This window comes from Dendrobium catenatum, unplaced genomic scaffold, assembly GCF_001605985.2.
Source record: "Dendrobium catenatum unplaced genomic scaffold, ASM160598v2 fragScaff_scaffold_323, whole genome shotgun sequence".
Classification (NCBI taxonomy): domain Eukaryota; kingdom Viridiplantae; phylum Streptophyta; class Magnoliopsida; order Asparagales; family Orchidaceae; genus Dendrobium; species Dendrobium catenatum.
In genome coordinates this window covers 3263203-3277049 of record NW_021318785.1, presented here as the reverse complement: position 1 = coordinate 3277049, position 13847 = coordinate 3263203, and positions in this window count along the sequence as shown.

The window sequence follows — 13847 nt, the reverse complement described above, 5'->3', positions numbered from 1 at the left end:
AGGAGTGAGAGACGACCCCTGACTCGAGTTCAACTCGACGAGCTTGACTCGACTCATTTTCACCCCTAGTGTAGCGTGAAAATGGTGAAGGTGGTGAGATTGTTTTGTAGAGGAAGTAAAATCGGACGAATTGACGGCACGCGGATCTTCGTTTTCATCAATGTTGACTAGTAAACTATTATATCGGGGACTTTGAATCCCGTTATAGGTGAAATTTTATAACATATTTAATCATATAATTTAATTACTATACTTAATTGAAGGGGCAACTAGCTACAGTACATTTTTATTATTTTTTTTATCTTTTTATATTTTAAATCAAATTTATATTTTCCAAAGGAAAAAAATTAATTAAATTACGTTAATTTTAATATCATTGTTAATTTTTATATAATTTAATTTTATAATTTTATATTGACAAATGAATATCTATGTTACATTAATTTTATTAATCTTAAATATAATATTTAAAATTTAACATTGTAAGGCTTGTTTGGGATTGCACTTAGAATATATATTTTAAAAAATTGATTACATGTTTAAATTCAAAATATTTATAGATAAACTAACTTTGATTTTTTTTTTTATTTCAACTAAGAAAATGATTGTATGAAGAATCATAATCTACGGGCGACATAGGTCGCAAGGACCGTAGTCTATCATTGACGGTCAAAGAGATCATAAACGGTGGGCGATAAAGGTCGGAAGAACTATAGCCGAACGACGATGGTCATCGTAGATACTGTAGACCACCGACAATGGAGATCACAAAAATCGTAGTCGGATGATGTTGATCTATGATCTGTCTTTTCCAAAGACAGATGAATCGGACCCCGACATAGTTTCACGGATGGTACATGTAAACCTGGGTGGTGACTCTGAATCAACAGATGGATCCCTAGACGCAACAATGGCATACTCTGAAGAAAATATGTCATTAAATGAGTTTAATCTAGAGGAAGTCGATCTAGTGCAACTAAGGAGTGATAAGATATTGTCGCCTCCACCGAAGAAAATGATCTCCAACAAAGACAAGGGGAAAGAGATAGTCATCAACGATGATATTATCCCTGAAGATCCTAAGAAAAAGAAGACTTCAGCCACGGGGGTAGATTATAATATCTTATCCCATCTGAGAAAAATACCTGCACACATTAGCATATATGACGCTCTTATAATGTCAAAGGACCTTCAAAGTGACTGTAGTCTGGCATTGATGGTTGGAGATCAGACTGTAAACGATGGGTGATGGAGATTGGAAGAAGCATAGTTGGACGATAGTGGTCGTCGAGGCCATAGTCTGGTATTGTTGGTCGGAGAGATAGTAAACGACAGATGATGGGGATCATCAAAAGGATCGTAGTCAGGCAACGGTGGTCGTTGAGACCGTAGTTGGTAGGTGACAGTATTTGGGAGGAGATACAACGTCAATAACATTTAGGAAGAGTTCTAACAAAAATCAGAGAATGCCAAAAGTCTCGCAATGTTTGATGATTGGGAAGAGATCTAGTGACAACCAATAAACTGGCGGAAGTCCAACGATGGTCGATGAATGGACAGAAGTCCGGTGTTGATCAAGAAGAACTCTGACGACGGTCGGGAAGAAATTCGGCGACGCTTGTGAAGAACTCCAACGACGTTTAAGGAGAACTCCAGCAACGATAGGGAAGAACTTGATCTAGCGATGAGTGCCTTATATTGGAAAGTACAATGACCGCGACAAGTGTAGACCCACTAAATATTCCTTCGTGCTAAAGAAAGCTTTCCCTTCGTCTTACAGCTGCCCAAATGATGATTAGACAAGCACTTTTACTTATATTGGAGCGGACTATCTTTAAAAGTAGAGCATGAGAGCAAACCTTTTATGCCAAATGTGTTTGTGCCAGAAACTTGTGGCAAATAAGAAAAATAATGCGGCCTAAAAGTTTTAAAATAAAGCTTCATTCCCCTTCCAGGTAATTATATTAGCCTGACTGTCTAGAATTGTGACTGAGGAAATTTTATGCATGATATAATGGGGCAAAAAAATTTGCAATCTCGACCAGCCAAGAGATATAAAATATTGCACAACAACATACCCATGAGGAGGTTGCTGAAGCAACTCAAAAACTGCCATGCCATTGACCCATGGGTCCCAATACATATAAAGCTTGCAGTTAACATCAGCCACATGAAACTTAATATTGTGTTTAATAAGATCAGCAGTAGTACATATAAATTTCCAAAATTTTGAAGCTTTAGAGGGAGGGGGTTTCCAGGGTGAGATAAATTTGAATCTCATCCATTCAACCACTAAAGAGTCAAAATTAAACATTCTCCAAATGAAGGTGCAACCATAACCATGGCAAAGGGAATGTTAGTCAGGGATCCCCAATCCACCAAGCCTAGTAGGTAAGCAAGTATTATTCCAGGTAATGAGGTGAAGTTTCCTTTCAGAAGAGGTTCCATGAAAGAGGAACCTAGAGCAAAGTTTGTTTATGGTTTTGCAACAAAGCTTAAGTAAAATAGTCACTCTGATCTAGTAAGCCAAAGTATTGGCAATAGTAAACTTGAGGAATTGAATCCTACCTGCAAAAGACAAAAACTTAACTTTCCACCCATCAAGTAGAGTAGAAATGCTACTCGGTAGTGGGTGGAAGTGAGAAGAAGAAAGCTTTTTGGTGGATATAAGAAGTCCCAAATATTTCAAAGAGTGGTCGACAAGGGAGAAACCAAGAATTTCATTGATACTATTGGCTAATAGAGAATTCTTAGAGAAAATAATGGAACATTTAGCCTTATTGATATGGAGCCTAGAAGAAGCAACAAAAGTGTCAAGCACCTAAATTAAGCCATTAGCATTGCTTAAGGAAGCCTGGCCAAAGACCAAAACATCATCAGCATAAATCAAGTGGTTAAAAGAAGAAGAACCACTAGACATGCCTGAAAATTGTCGAAAATCCAGAGCACAAGAGAATGAATCCATTACAATAACAAAAAGAAGGGGGAAAAGGGGGGCTGCCTTGATGAAAGCCAGATAAAGAAATAAGGAAACCTTCAAGAGCACCATTTATACAAATAGAAAAGGGAACATCAAGAATGCACCCCATAATCCAGGAAATGAATTTATCCGATAATCCTTTCTTTGCAGTCTAGAGATAAGAAATTTCTGAGAGACCATGTTAAATGCCTTCTTAATGTCTAGCTTGGCACAAAAGTATTTCTTACTAGCTTTGGCATTGAATTCATTCAAAATTTCAGAGGCTAGAATAATATTATCAGAAGCAATCCTTTTCTAAATAAAATCAGCCTAGCTCTTATGGACAATAATATGCATAATGCTTTTCATACGATTGGCAATAATTTTTACAATAATCTTGTAGAAAATATTACAAAGTGAGATGGGCATAAAGTCATTAATGTTAGAAGCATGAGAATGTTTAGGGATAAGGGCAATGACAGTGGCTTTGGCCCATTTTAGAAGATTGCCTGTATTGAAAAATACTTAATCGCATTGCTGACATATATGCCAATAACATTCCAGGTAGATTTATAAAACTCAAAAGGTGAACCCATCCGGTCCCGGGGTAGAAGCCGATGGCCCCACAAAGACAACCTCCTTAATTTCAGTATTGGTAACTGTAAAACCTCTTCGAAGTGCATTTTTTTCAGTGCAGTTAGTCCGTACGAACTGACTTTAGTACGAGACGAACTGAAGAAAATTGTGAAGAATCTGTATGGTTCGTCTGGACGAACCTGTACGAGCCTGGACGAACCGTTGGGATGAAATTTGTCCATAGAGCAAATCGTCTAGGAACGAATGCATTTTCGTCTGAACGAATTTTGTACATAGGGCAAATCATCCTGAGACGATTTGGGATCGTCCGGGATGATCTGCATGGATATATATTGGATTGAGATATTTTGGGAATCATTTGAAGAGAGAGAAAAAGTAGGAGAGAGAAAGAGAAGGAAAAGGAAGGAAAAAGACCACGTTTTGGAGCTCTTGGTGCGCTTTTTGCCCGACGCCGCTATTAGAAGAATTGTTTATCTCGAAGTAAGGACTCCGATTCCTATTTCTGATTTCGAAGATTTTGAGTTTTGGTATTTTTCTGCTCAGTTTTGTGTTTCCGTTACTGAAATTCTTGCATAACTTTGTATTGACGAAACTTTTACCGTGTAATTTTTGGCATGTTATAGAAATGATGATTCTGCACGATTTGAGTATTTTCTAGAAAGTTTTCACCGGGTATTTTGAATTCTGATGTGTTTTTATCGAATAGAAAATGATCCGGATGTTGAAAAATGTTACTTTAGTACAATGAAAGTCTCCAAACGATGTTTTACACTATATTTGGTAATTTGGTAATTTTCTGAAACTGTGCATTTTATAACGACTTCTGTCTACTATACGACATTTTAATGGATTTTTTACATTGAGCTAAATCATGTTTATTGGTTGCAATGCGTTGATGAGATCATGATGAATGTGAATATATAATTGAAATTGTTATTATATTACTGTTACTGTGATACTATTGTATGTGTGGAAGACAAGTAAAGACTGGTTGAACCGTTGGTTGGAGATTGATAGACATGACAGGATGGCGGGCCGACGGGCTTTCCTTTAAAAAGGGTTTGGTGTTATCCTCTATTGATCACGTGATACAATGATTGAGAGTCATAAGGAGTTTATGCCGACGGACAAGGGTGACGACTCTTATTGAGCCAACGGATACAACGATATATCGATATTCCAAGATTGAAAAACGTCGTAATAGCCATGTCTTTTACTTGTTGAGTAAAGGCTGGTTGAATCGTTGGTTGAAGATTGACGTGTTAGGATGGTGGCTGACGGACTTTCCTTTAAAAAGGGTTTGGTGTTATCCTTTATTGATCACGTAATATAATGATTGGGAGTCATAAGGAGTTTATGCCGACGAGCAAGGGTGATGACTCTATTATAGCCAACGGATTACTAACATACTAACCTTGAAAAATACCTTAATAGCCAGTGATTGTACTTATTAAGTAAGAATATTGTATTGTATTGCATGTGTACAGTACTATTCTTATGATTTCTTTATGGATTTACTGATTTATTGTTATTGACGGATTTATTGATATTAAATGGATTTACTGAGGGATTTATGAGTTTACTGTCACTGTACGATTTCATTGATATTTCATACTATACATGTCACTCAACCGATATGGATATTGATATTATATTGATTCATTGATATTATGTACACTGATACTATTGATTCATTGATACTACCGATACCGATATCGATACCATTGATTCATTGTACCGATCTTATAGCACGTGATACATCGAATACTGACCGATAAATGTGATACACTGACCACATGATATAGAATATGATTTTTACTGTATTGATTGATTTTAATGGTTATTATTGATTTATCGATTTGATTTCAACTGTCCTTACGATGTATTGAATTGATCGTTTTATATGATTTCATACCGACTGATATTATTGACCGAAATTGATTTCTTTATTTAATGATCTGATTGATTTTATTACTGTGATTGATGCGATATTGATTTGACAGATATTTTAGATACGATGTTTTCTTTACTAAATTTTGATTTATCTTTACTATGCGGATTTACTGTTACTACACGATTTCACAGTTATATCATAATCGTTCATGTCGTCACAGGATTGTTACTGATATAGATTACTAGATTGCATATGATTTATTGAGCAAATGATATTGAATAACTGAAATTGCAAGTGTATGTTTTGATATAATTCTACTAAATTGCTTTGACTGATGTTATAGATAAGACGACTACTGTAGAGATTTGACTCACGTACTGGTTCATTGAGCTTTATGAGATTTTCTACTGTTCACTGATTCTATCACTAATGATTTTGGATTCTATTATTTATGCATTGATTTCTGTTTCTGTACTGATTTCCGTATCTGCATAGATTCAATGATCATGTGCAAATGACTGTCATTGATTTGACTGATTGACATGCATATTATTTCAGTACCGTGCGAATCCTTTCACTATGGACGCCTGGGATGTCACAGTAACTGAGGCAGTAAGAGAGTCCAAGAGATGATTAGGGATAGTGGCACCAGTGGGGATGTTACAAGTGGAAGCATTAGGAGGTTTAGGGGAGTTATACAAGTTTTGGAAATATTGAATAGCAGCAATATCAATATCATAGGAAGAAGTGAATTGACACTCATTAGTGGTAAGCACCTTGATGCGACTAAAGTTAAATCTAGAGTTAATTCTAGCAAACAAGAAGCCTAAGTCATCTTCCCCATTAGATAACCATTTAGCCTTTGCTCTCTGAATAATCTAAGAGCTCTAAGCCTCATTTAGAGAAGCAAGAGAAGATGTAATCTCTTTGAGCGACACATTAAGGATAGGATCAGAAGGGTTAATTTGTATTTGATCAAAATAAGCTTTCTGGTAAATATCCAGTTGTTCAACAATTGGTTAAACCACATATAATACAACCCGAAGGAAGAAAGATCAGAATTGCCAATATTAAACATCCAGTTGTTCATTTCCTCGAGATGACATTAGTGAGTTGGTCTTCCCCCAGCCTTATCCTTCAACTCACTGAAGCAGTTGAAGTCTCCCATGATAATCCATGGGGTAGAAATGTATTTTGCCACATCAGATAACTGCTGCCAAAGACTTCTTTTTAGAAGGAGAGGTAGCAGCATACACCACCGAAAGCCATATGCTAGAAGAGGGACCCGAGCTAAGAGAGGTATGAATAAGCTGTGAAGAGGTGACAATGGGGGTGAAAGAAATAGAAGAGGGGTTCCACTTCAGCCAAATCCCACTAGGAGAGGAGGTGCTGAAGTTAATACAGCTCACTTCATTAGGAAAAACCGAGTGTGAATTGTGAGAAAATTTTTATTTTTAAATATTTAAATTTAAAAATACTTTCATTTCTCACATGATTTGCTTTATTTATATTTTCATATTTCTTTCGATTAAATCAGCATAGTTGGATATTATACCATCCTGAAGGGTGACTAATATCCTCCTATCGATTTGAAAGAGAGAAAACTATGATTTATTTTACTAATAGAATGCAACATAGGGAATATACAAATCATCCCAAAGGTTGATAAACACATTATTTTATTGTTCCAATTAGAAGAATAAATCATGAATTTATTTCTATAATCAAATATAGAGAATATTTGATCCATCTGTAAGAGCATATCAAACATCCACCTATTCTTTGATTATGAAATTAAATTTTAAATATAAATAAAGTAAGGTATGCTTTCACATATTTTTCTCCTTACCAAAGAAAGGAATTAAAGTAGGGTTTATTTTAATCTGGGATCTAGACTCCCTATAGGAGCAAGCACCTATAGTTAATTATATCTCATAAAAGAATACTCTTGATTAAAGTGAAGGCTAAAGAATTTTAAAAGATACAAGTAAATTTAATAGAAATGCTTGGATTATGAAAATTTCAATGTATAAGCTTTAGATTATAAATCTACAAGTTGAATTTAGAGTTCTAAAAATTTAGGAATGATAAGAAAGATGTGCATAAGAAGAAAGTGTGTACAATCAAGAGGCTTCCTAAGGACTTCTAAGTTTTGAGAGAAATCACAACACCGGGGGCTATGACCCGGTGGTTCCGCCTGTAGCACCCCCACCGGAATGAATGGGGGCGACTGATGCTCTCATTTGTTTGTCCAAGTAGCTCCAGTGTAGCTCGTAAATAATAGAAATAAAATAAATAGGAAGTGAGCGTAGAGACTATTAAAAAAGAAATGCAAGTAAACAAGAATCTGAATACTAAGGAATCTAACATTTATATTCATCTAACATATGCATATCAATGTAGAACATAAAACATTAAGAGAATTTTCTAACATGCAACACAAGGAATAATTATTCAGACCATGTAAGAGATCCACTAACACATGATATGACGACTCACTATCATAGAACATGAAAGATAATAAAACATAGAACACATGGGAGTTTAATGAAACTCATGAGTGCTCATTAATATGGCACATATGTCTATACATAAAATAATGTGAGAGTTTACCAATATAAAACATGGAGGGAGGTTGCACATAAAGAGGGTTTACTAACATACACATGAAATATAAGAAATCTAAATATGTGTCTACATGTAGCTTTAATTATCAACCCAGTGAAAATACATCTAAACTACATGCTATATGAGATAGATTATAAAAAAAATTGAGTTTTTTGTATATTCTATACATGAAAATTCCACCCTAAATAACCCATAATAGATCATAGCTTTTACTTATACTTCAAGAAATTGTCTATTCAAAAATTATTTTTAGTGATATTTATCATTGATAACCTTATGTACTTACATGTCATTTGAAATTTTAAGATAAGAACGACATATATACAATGGAGGAAATATAATCATCTAATTACACATGAGCACGAGAATAACAAATCATATATGATGCTCATAATTTATTGAAGCTAACAAATGAGATTTGATCGCAAAGTTCGTATGCATATGTATATAATGAATCTCATATGATTATAAAATTTGCTCATTCATGCATATATAATTTTCCTACATGGGTACACCTCATTGAATTGTTTCTATACGTACTTAGTGCTTACAATCAAAACATTAAATAGATGGAGCTTCCTAGATGATTGTAAACATATTCATCATATGATGTCAAATATACTTCTAATTAATCATGAATCATAAAATTTACATGAATACTTCACTAGATGCCATTCATAAGATGCAATGTCACTCTTTGATGATAAATCACAACAATACATAAAACAAGTGAAACCCATACATGAAGCTAATCAAGGCTTCTTCAAATAACTATACATGTATACATGCATTGGAGCACAACTACACATCATAAATCTTCTGCCTGTTCACGGATCTCAAAATGAAAGCAAATCACAAACATGTTATTTTATCATTGTTGGTATACACATGATAGAGGGAAAATAACTATCCAACTACGATAAGTATGAGAATCATGAATTGCATATGGTGTTTGTAATTATTGAACTTGACAAATGAGGTTTCATTACAAAATCTACATATACATATATACGATAACTTTCAATTTCTTACAAAATTATTCACATGTGCATAAAGTTCTTCTCATCATAAACCAAAATCTATCTAAATGAAATATCATTATTTGACATGAGATTTTAATTGCATACACAGTACATTGAAGATTTTGAGATATTCTCATTCACGATATTCCTTAAATTAACACTTGAAAAGATATAAAGCATGTTTCTATCTCACTAAGAAAAAGTTCATTTTTTTAAGAATTAAAATTAGATCATGAAACAAAATGCTCATATGAAAATATTAATCATATTGAATTAAGGTGCCAAAGCAAATATTTCATCAAGATTAAAGATAATAGAGAATTAATGGAAAGAATAACTCACATATAATTTTTTTTAGTTAGAATTATTCATATATATACCTAAAAAATTGCTTACAACTAAGAATATATCAAAGAACTAACAAATCTAGGTGAATTTTGATACACAATTTCAAATATAAAGAATTCAACATTTTATAAATTAATCATGATTTTGTGTACATCATACAGATTTTACTCTAATCGCAACAATGTATTTTATATAAACAATAACACTTTTTCTTGAATCTACTAACATGAAGATATATTCATGAAGATTGCAATCTCATATAATCACTCATTTATTCATTATGCTAACAAATGATGTATAATCTAGCATTTTATATGATAAATTGCCTCAAGACTGAGAACAAATAACACAACAATCTCTATATTCATCCAATTGACACAAATTTCATGAATGGGTATGAAGAAAATAGTGGACAAACATATAGATTAGTAAACACGTAAAAGCAGCAAATAGATTGTTCATTTTTCTTACAAATAGCACTAATAAAACAAGGAGAAGTTACTTGATAAAAACTTATATTGATCCCTCAATCATCAAATTTTGATATCATTAAGACATTCAAATATCCAATAAATGGTTCACAATTGAGGGATTCAAGCTCGGTCGTCCATTCAAACCACTCTCAATTCACCCTTGATCTTTTTTTATTTACTGGTCATGCCACTCTCAGAAAATTATAAATAGGCCCCTCATTCTTCATTGAGGGGGGAGAAAGCCCCTCATTCTTCACAAGACAATAGTTTTTCTAACTACTGTCGTCTGTCGAATACGGTCCTTCTGACATGTATTGCCAGACAACAACCTTTATGGCCACTTTCACTCACCGACTATGGTTCTTCCGACCTCCATAGCTAGATTGTGATCCTTCCGACCTTCATTGTCAAACAACGGTCTTTTCTAACAACTATCACCCGCTGACTACAATCTCTCCGACCACCGTCACCAGACTACGGTCTTTCCGACCTCCGTCGCCACCGACTATGATTTTATCGACCAAACAGATGTATAAATTGTGATTCTTTCAAGTCACATCATATAACTCACTCTTAATGATGTATATTTATTACATCAAGCTAAGGCCTTCCCCCAATGAAAGGCCTCATTTGTACTCGACTAAACTTCAATAATTTTTGAAGTTTCCCTCATAAAATCAGTAAAAAAAGAAAACACTATGAAACATTTATAGGTGTAATTGCATATAAAAATCTGTATCAATTTCTCAACAATGAGGAATGAATCCAAAATCTGGAGTATTTAGATGATAAAAATCTGTACAAAATCCTAAAAAAAATAGTGAGAAATCATCCAAAATCTGTAGAGATTTTCACACAAAAATAGTGAGATATCTTGTTTAATCCAAGAGTATTTACATGATAAAAATCTGTACATGCTCCTCACAAAAAAAAATGAGAAAACTTGTTTAATCCTAGAGTAATTACATGATAAAAATCTGTACAAACTCCTCACAAAAAACAGTGAGAAAACTTATTTAATCCTAGAGTAATTACATGATAAAAAATCTGTACAAACTCCTAAAAAAAATGTGAGAAAACTTGTTTAATCCTAGAGTAATTACATGATAAAAATCTTTATAAACTCCTCACAAAAAACAGTGAGAAAACTTGTTTATTTCTAGAGTAATTACAAGATAAAAATCTATACAAAATCCTCACAAAAAAAGTAAGAAATTTTAATTAAACAATGTACTAATCTTCCTAAACTATATAGAAGAAATTATGTTCTTACATTGCCAAAATATACAAGTCTCTTCCCCTTGTTTTGCCAAAGATTTACAGCAAACCCTTCATCTATTGCTGGCTGAAATCTACTATAGGAGATGGCCAAAATCTACTATAGGGGGTTGGCCGAAATGTTGTTGTACAAGAAGAGTGGTGGCCGGAATATTTGGATAAAATCTCCTCTCTTGAACATAGTACCCAACCAGCAGCTCTCTACCTTAATCGAAATCTGCTGCAACTTGCTCGGTCGGCTTTAGCAAGAGCAAGGAGAAATTTATCTTGAGAGGGAATAGGGGTCTCGCGACGGAGCCTGTGGGTGTGTGAGCTGCTTGGAGACATCAGCAGGAGGATGGACCGTGAGGTATATGGCTCCAGGAGACATCTTGGCCGGCCCTAGCTTTTGTGCATTTCCAAAAAGGAGATGGCGGCTGCTTGTGAGAATGGATCGATCGTGGAATGCAAGCTAGATTGGAGAAGAAGAACATTATTACAAAAGCCAAATTAATTATATAACATTTCAATTTAAATTAGTATAGCAAATTTGAATTCATCAAAGCTAATTTGACTTAAAAGGAATTAAAAGGTTAATTTCCACTTGAGTCGAAGAGAGGTCGATTGCAAGCTAGATTGTAGGCTCGGATGATTGTAGCACAAGATGACCTCATATAAAAATAAGTCCAACACGAATTAATGAACCAGGGATCCAAAGCAGAGAGAGGGGAAATTTTAGCTTCAAGAATGCAAAGCATGTCAAGATGGTGAGAAGAGGTCAATTTTTTACAGGCTAGAACATTTTCAGTGCTGTTGAAACCTCAAACATTCCAATATCTAATAGATGGGAGGATCATTTATACTTGGAGGAAGATGAGTGCGCCTTCTTAGCACCTTTGGCTCTAGAGGACTTTGTAGACTGGGATTTCAGGGTTTTGGATTGATCAAGAGGATCATTTAGTTGGGTAAGTTCAACATTTGAGGAGCTTTCAGATTTATTCTGAGGATCAGGAGGATCATCATGTCGTAAGAAGTCAAATTTTTAAGGAGAAGTGGTAATACTGGAGGAAGGCCGAGCCTAATCAGAGGAAGGGGAAACATTTATGTTAGTGTCTGGTAGAACAATGTATTCCGCATGTGGCTGTTCTATGGAAGGAGAGGGATCAGATGATGAGGAGGCTTTGGTTGGGGAATTCAGGTTAATTAGGAATAACATCCTTAGATTTGTTGTTAACCAAATGAACATGGTGAGGAACTATGGGAAGAACAACAGGTGATTGCACGGGAATAGTAGTATCCATACCCAGCAAAATTCCACCTGGGTTGAGTGTAACATCATCTTCATAGCCGGTACATGGAGTCAGCTTCCAGCCGTAAATGACTTTGAGTGAAACATCATCTCCATCGAAAGAAATGGAGATTTCGTCCGACCGCGAGGAGGCACTTGTTACCAAAACACATACTCTAGCAAACGTGAGGCGAGTTTTTCGGGTAGTGAGGGCATCCACCGTAAGGGGGTGACCAACATTGCTAGCGATTTTAGAAATACCCATAGGGTTCCAGATATCTAAAGGAAGATCCACAATTTTTATCTAAATAGGAATGGAACTAAATTATTCTCATTTAGGTTTGAATTTATGGGTCCATTTCTACAACGGTCTTCTGAAGAAGAACCAGGGACCTCCTGACCAAGCAACTTCAAAATCCTATGGAGATGAGAATTTAAAGAGGAAAAAATTGTCATTAAGAGATAAAAGATCAATCGAACCTTTAGGTGACCAAGCTTTCTTGATCACATTTGAGAGACTCAGGTATGTGGGTTTGGGGCCAACCGAATAGCCGACAAGGGAGAAGCTCCAATCAGGAACACCTTGCGCTAATTCATTCTCCGAGAAGGGGATCTTAGTGGGCGGTGAGATGAAAGAGAGGGAGAACTCATTGGAAACAGGGTCTTTATTCGTGAGATTGGAGATAAAATTAAGGCCAGATGGATGAGAGGGGAAGGGGGCAGCAGCTCCAGGAATAAGGGGAAAATTCGAAAGATGGGTGGAAGGATTCATTAAGTGGGAGGCAGTTGTGGGGAGGGGAAGCCCCTCCCCAGATAGGCGACGCAACGAAGGAACACGAGAGAAAGAGCTAGAGTAGCAAACCCTAGCAGAGCGTAGCAAGTAGTTTAGGAGCTTCAATGCCCTTTCCAGAAATTGTTCCAAAGGTTTTATAACTCAATAATTGTGTCAATGAATATTTATGATTCTCACCCCCAATAAAATTATGAGGATTATAATATACATATGATGAATGATAATTGAGAGAAGAAAATAATTTTTATGTTATTAATTTTGCTAATTTTTTATTTTATATAAGAAAGTACCTGAGAATTAATAGTATGATATGAAATCCTGAGAAAGCATGTATATGTAATAAAATAAATATCTTCTTACTATAAAATATATCAAGATATCAAGGCATAGATTTTTTCCCTCCGATAGGTATATGATATTTATGAGTTATTTTTCAAAGAAAATTTGAGATTTTATTATATCTATTTATAGCTCTCTAATTTTTCTTTATAAAAAAAGTATGATTAATTCTTTACGTTGTATTAGAAAAATAATTCTTCATGTGTAATGACGATAACTATTACAACCATCAATTTGGTGAACAAACAT